At 42.3% G+C, this 6766-nt stretch overlaps 1 pseudogene; it reads left to right on the top strand.

The window, feature by feature from the left end:
- The first annotated feature begins 5244 nt into the window (after window positions 1–5244).
- On the top strand, window positions 5245–5362 carry LOC124723435 (annotated as a pseudogene).
- Window positions 5363–6766: the final 1404 nt, after the last annotated feature.

Genomic DNA, 6766 nt, shown 5'->3' on the forward strand with positions numbered 1-6766 from the left:
AGCAGGGCCACAGTAGAAGTATGTCTTTTTAGGAGGATTGCCCCAAGTGTAGATAAATTTAACGATAATGATATCGTACACTTCCAGTACGAAGTCATGAAACTTATGAAAAGAATTAGGTCGAAACCTCAGTACAGAAACATGCATCAGCAATCTGCCCAAGATTCCTGGAACTGTGCCTCACAGGAATACCAAACTTTTGGTGGTACATCATCGTACCATACACCAAGGCCAAATCAAGATAGCAACTATTCGGCGTACACCTCTGCATAACACTATCAAGTATCAACTTGTACAAGGCCACCTAATGAAGACTTGTCTTTGGAAACGTATTGAAGTCCTGCATCCGCCGTATCCAACATTTCCCAGACATTTGATTCTTGAAACTAATTCTAAATCGAACATCGTTTCTTTCATCTTAATGAAAATAAGAAAACCCTATTCACTGTCATTCTACTTTGTTTATCAAGTGCGTTTTTAAATTGTGGTGTTAATTTTTGATACAGCAAATTAATAGTTTCTAATAAGTAAATTTCAATTGTGTACTTACCTTAGTGTCACTGTAAGCATTTCAGTAGGAGATATGCAGTTTCGCATATTGGTGTCTTCATGTTGCAAATGAGTTTGTAAATTTGACAGTAATTTGTCAAACGTTCTTTTTAACATCCCGTAAAAATTAAAGTGCTTTTTGTCCCCCTGTCGTAGTTTTTCATACAGCGTACTGAAGGCACCAAATTTAAATCGATCTGGCAGCACAGGATGCACCCAATACTTCCTAAGACGACGCTGTTTCTTTTTGTAAAAATAATATAGTGCAACGAGAATGCAAAGGTCGCTGTTATCCATCCTACTGCTCCGTTGCACACAACCCGACTGCAGTATTTCCGGCGCCGTCTCCGCGGACAAGGGCGTCCGGTTTTCTACCGGCCGGCAGAAACGCCGGTCCGGCGAATATTCTTGTCGTAGACAAGGGGCCTTAATGTTACCACCCTTGCTTTTAATTTCACGGAAGCTTATTTTGACTTTCGTATATGCTGAGTCAGTCCTTACGACAGTCATTTCTTTTTCGATTTTTCAATTTTTTTTTTCATGCGGCCATTTCGTCTTTGCTTCCCTGCACTTCCTAATTACTTTATTCCTCACGAATCATATTTCTGAATTTTCCTGAAGATTTTTGTACTTCCTTCTTTCCTCGATCAACTGAAGTATTTCTTCTGTTACCTATGATTTCTTCGCAGTTACCTTCTTTGTACCTGTGTTTCTCTTTCCAACTTCTGTGATTGCCCTTTTTAGAGATGTCCGTTCCTCCTCAGCTGTACTGCCTACTGAGCTATTCCAATACCCTTAGAGAACTTCAAGCGTATCTCGTCATTCCTTAGTACTTCCGTGTCACACTTCTTGCGTTTTGTTTCTTCCTGGCTATTCTCTTAAACTTCAGCCTACTCTTCGTCGGTACTACATATTGATCTGAATCTTTATCTGCTCCTGGGTACACCTTACAATCCAGTATCTGATTTCGGAATCTCTGCCTGACCATAATGAAATCTAATTGAAATTTCCCATATCACCCAGTATTTTCCATGTATACCTCCTCCTCCTGTGATTCTTGAACAGAATATTCGTAGTTATTAGCTGAAATTTATTACAGAACTCAATTAGGATTTCTCCTCTCTCATTCCTTGTCCCAAGCCCATATTCTCCTGTATCCTATTCTTCTACTCCCTCCCCTACAATTGCATTCCACTCCCCCTTGGCTATTATATTTTCATCTCCCTTTATGTACTATATTACCCTTACAATATCCTCATATACTTTCTCTATCTCTTCATCTTCAGCTTGCGTTGTCGGGATGTATATCTGAACTGTCGTTGTCGATGTTGGTATGCTGTCGATTCTGATAACAACAACACTATCACTGAACTGTTCACAGTAACACACTCTCTGCCCTACCTTCCTATTCATAACGAATCCTACTCCCGTTATACTATTTCCTGCTGCTGTTGTTATTACCCTATACTCACCTGACCAGAAATCCTTGTCTTCTTTACATTTCACTCCACTGACCCCTAATATATCTACATCGAGTCTTTGCATTTCCTTTTCCAGATTTTCTGGCTTCCCTACCACGTTCAAGCTTCTGACATTCCACGCCTCGACCCGTAGAACGTTATCCTTACGTTGGTTATTCAATCATATTCTCATGGTCACCTCCCCTGCGTCAGTCCCCTCCTGGAGATCCGAATGGGGTACTATTCCGGAATTTTTTGACAATGGAGAGATTATTATGACACTTTTTCAATTATAGGCCACATATCCTGTAGATACACGTTATGTGTCTTTAATGCAGCGGTTTCCATTGCCTTCTGCATCCTCATGCCGTTGATCAATGCTGATTCTTCCGACTTTAGGGGCAGTTTCCCACGCAAAGGACAAGAGAATGCGCTGAACCTCTGTGCGCTCCTTCGGGGCATAATCGGTACAATATCTGTGCATCTTTGACATCCTTATTTCTACATGCTGCATACATGGTGTTTGCGTTGTCTGTATAGTAAAAGCTTATCTATGCTTAATAACTAACTGCATTATTTTCATTACTGGCGTTACTTTACCTAAGCTTACTAAACAATTATATCATTTAAAATACACTTACTACTCATGATGTTTCTATATGTATTACCATATTTTATGAGAGCTGATCCATTTCTGTTTTCATTAATGTAGTATTATTTTACATCTGGGTCTGTATATTAATCTCATTGTGTATTTGTTTCAGCATCTGAGTCTGTGTCTGTTTTTGTGTCTTGTTGGTTCAAATGGCTCTGAGCACTGTGGGACTTAACATATGTGGTCATCAGTCCCCTAGGACTTAGAACTATTTAAACCTAACTAACCTAAGAACATCACAAACATCCATGCCCGAGGCAGGATTCGAACCTGCGACCGTAGCGGCACGCGGTTCCAGACTGAAGCGCCTAGAACCGCACAGCCACACCGGCCGGCTTTTGTGTCTGTGTCCGTGTCATTCGCAGTATTCTGTTCCCGTGTTTGGATGTTTGCTCTTATTTATGTACGTGACTTCTTGTTTGTATAACACGTGTAAGGTACGTGACACATCGGTTATGTCATCAGTATGCACCTGTCGTCCGGTTGTCGTAGAATTTGTCCTGTATTATCATACTCAGTTTGCGGTTGTATGTGTGAACCTGTCGCTGTGTAAAGTGACATATTCAGGAGTTCGTAGTTCTCCGCAAGTGCACATGGGTGTTCAGCTGACACCAAACCGATGGAGGTGTTGTCAGAATGAACCGTGACCGTTGAGGAAATAAACATGCCACGTGCGGGATGTATTTGCTTTAGCCCCATTCTTTCCTTGATGTTTGGAAAACACGTTTAGACGCGACCCCATTCTCTGTCAAATCCCATTCTCTCTGCCATGTAGGCCAACGATTTAGTTGACGCCTTTCTGTGATGCCGTCTCCTATAATGTCAAATACCTTGTCACGTCTGATTTTCTTCAACCACTACGCCGCTGCTCGTTGACGGATAGTGGTGTCCATGGGGTACACTTCCATCACCACGCATAGTGGCTCCACCGATGATATGCCGAAGGTACCTGAATCCTAAGCAAAACACTTCTATGGCCACATCTCACATGATTTTATGTGTTGCAAGCATCCGTCGCTGTGCCCAGGCGCTCGCTTCAAGGTATGCTATGGGTTCGAAGAGTGCGATAAACGCATTGTCTTTATGGGTAGTCTATAGTCTATATTTCGTAGTATTTAGTCTTGCAAATTTCTGCATTATTTTCATTGCTTTATCGGTTGTAAGTCTGGCATGTTTAGTGAACTTCATATTGCTGTCAATGTGTAAATATAGATATCTTGTCAATCTTTCGCGTTGCCAGGTTACGTTATTTTGCTTTATGCTTGGATTTCTTTCAGCTTCGCATATGAGTAATAGGTACACCGTTTTATTAGCTGCAATTGTTAGTTTACTGTTGTTAAACCATTCATTGATGTGTACGTGAACTGCGTAGTCTTTTGTTCTAAGTGTCTTCTTGAGATTTTTCATACCACTACGAGCAAATCATCAGCGTATGCTACTATCCCTTTTGTCCTGTCATCTCTGTCTAGATTGTGTATTACCAGCTCAATAGTAAAGTCCCAGAATAAAGGTCCACGTGTGGACTCCTCTAGGCATCCTTTGGTGATTTTTCTTGACAATTATTCGGTGGCCCACTCGTCATTCTACAACTCTGTCACTGCAGTAAACGAAAAATCTGTTATGTAAAGCTGCTGCGATTTGCATTTGTTTTAACTCTGCCAATAGTACAGGCCACAAAAGATTGTCCAAAGGGCTAGATATATCAATTAATAGGATCACCACATATTTGTCTTGTGTTCTCTGAGTCATCTGTGAAGCCCTGTCGACTGCATCGTCGATAGACTAGTGTGGCCTGAACCCATACCGATGTGGACAGGCCTGGAAGCTGTCTGTGCAACAGTAGTCTGTCATACAATAGCTTCTCCAGGACCTTGCCTAGTACATTCGGTAGACAGATCGGTCTATACGATTTTGGGTCTTTGAGTCCTTGCCCCCTGATTTTTTGATAGCCACTGCATTACCCGTCTTCCATCAGGCGCGTATCCTCTCTTTCTGTAAAGAATCAATAAGTAAGTCCGTCAGACAGGGAAAGAAATGTAATGCAGCAGTTTTAATGGTTCTTGAGTGGACTCGACCTGGGCCCGGAGCTTTTCATCGTTAAGTTTCGTAATTGCCAGCGCAACCACCTCACGAGCAAAAGGAGTATTGATTGGGCTTTTTACGTAGCCAATATCCATTTGTTTGCCTAGGAATGTATACTAATGCTGGTCGGGTGAAAGGTCATTGTCTGGTAGTAGCTTGTTTAGCAGGTACTCTGCCGAGCATCTCCAAACATTTGTCATTTTAATGTATGATCGCTTTATTATTGATATCACCGTTGGTTTTTTTAATTCCCTCCGTTTGTATGTTGAAGGGCTCTCCCCTTATGTTATTCTGTGAATACGCCCTGACAAAATTGTCCCAACAGTGCTGCCTAGCTTTTTGTAATTCGTCTTTGTATCATCATTTGGCTACCCTGTATTGCTGCAATCTGACTTCTTTTCCTTGTGTTGTCTCTGCTCGTTGCTAGGAGCATCGTCTTCCGTCTCGCGAGCCCTTCCATAGGTTAATTAATAATATTGACCACTGATTACTTTGTTTGGCAACGGCCTTGACGCAGTGGATATACCGGTTCCCGTGAGATCACCGAAGTTAAGCGCTGTCGGGCGTGGTCGGCACTTGGATGGGTGACCATCCAGGCCGCCATGCGCTGTTGCCATTTTTCGGTGGGCACTCAGCCTCGTGATGCCAATTGAGGAGCTACTCGACCGAATAGTAGCGGCTTCGGTCAAGAATATCATCATAACGACCAGGAGAGCGGTGTACTGATCCCACGCCCCTCCTATCCGTCTCCTCCGCTGAGGATGACGCGGCGGTCGGATGGTCCCGGTAGGCCACTCGTGGCCTGAAGACGGAGTGCTTTTTATACTTTGTTTACTAATGACACTGATTTGTGGCATTTCAAAGGCTTGAGCTCTCTGTAATACGTCAGTAAATACACTGACGGAAAAAAATCGCAAAAGCAAAAAATAATTAGTGTAGAGTAATGAAATTTCGGGAATACGTTTGACTAGGTAACATATTTAAGTGATTAACATTGCAAGGTCACAGGTTGCCCTCCAATGAGCTCTTGCTTGACACCATTGAAGTCGCAAGTGGGAGTGGTTGGGGATCAATGAAATGCACGCTACAGGAGATCTTTCTCGGTTGTGCCACATGGCCATCCGAAGCGACCATAGACTCTCGTGACCGCAACTGCCACAATCGTTTATGGTGACTACATTCGTACCAAGTCCTTCTGCAATATCGCAGAAGGAACGTCTAGCTTCTCATAGCTCTATTAAACGACCTTGTTGAAACACAGTGAGATGTTGATAATGACGTCTTTGTCGCCTTAAAGGCATTCATGACCAACATCAACTTACCATGTCCAGCGTGAAAGGTAACTAACGCTCATGACCGTTACAGCGTGTATTTAAAGCAAACCTGACTTGCGTCCTCATAATGGCGCCACTTTATGAGACTAGCGCGAAAGGCGAATAGATATCATCATTCAGTTGTAAAAAAACGCGTATCAACTTTTTTTATGTCGCACAGCTCTTTCTTGGTGCGGTGATTTTCTTTCTCTCGTCACTGTGTGTGTGTCCTGTAATTAATACTTCCTCAGATGGTGTGCAAGGGGAAGTCTTCTACAGTATATTTTAGTGCCTGAGAATTTTCCTGTTCAACAGCAATCGTATGGGTTGTTAAGTGAATATGTTTGTCTTTACGTGTGTAGCAGTGTGTATAATTATTGCATTGTGAACTCTGTGTGTTGACCTGTCATATCCTTGCCAGTCAGTGGTATATGTTATAGATGTTCCGTTAGTTAATGAAATGTTTATGTTACTGATACTTCGGGCATTTCCAAGGTGTGTCTAGGATTGCCCTTCCTTATTGAGCACAAAATGGATGCGATCATTTGTTATGTCCGTTATTCCTTGTCCTTTGCCATCTGTCCTTTCAACATGTCACTGTTTTGAGCGTGCGTTCATGTCCGCGAGGATGAGTAATATTTTGTCCCTGGCGAAACCTTGCTGTTTCCCTAATTTTGTTTGCAAATGGTTCAATATCGTTTGAGTAC

Source organism: Schistocerca piceifrons, chromosome X, assembly GCF_021461385.2.
Source record: "Schistocerca piceifrons isolate TAMUIC-IGC-003096 chromosome X, iqSchPice1.1, whole genome shotgun sequence".
NCBI lineage: Eukaryota > Metazoa > Arthropoda > Insecta > Orthoptera > Acrididae > Schistocerca > Schistocerca piceifrons.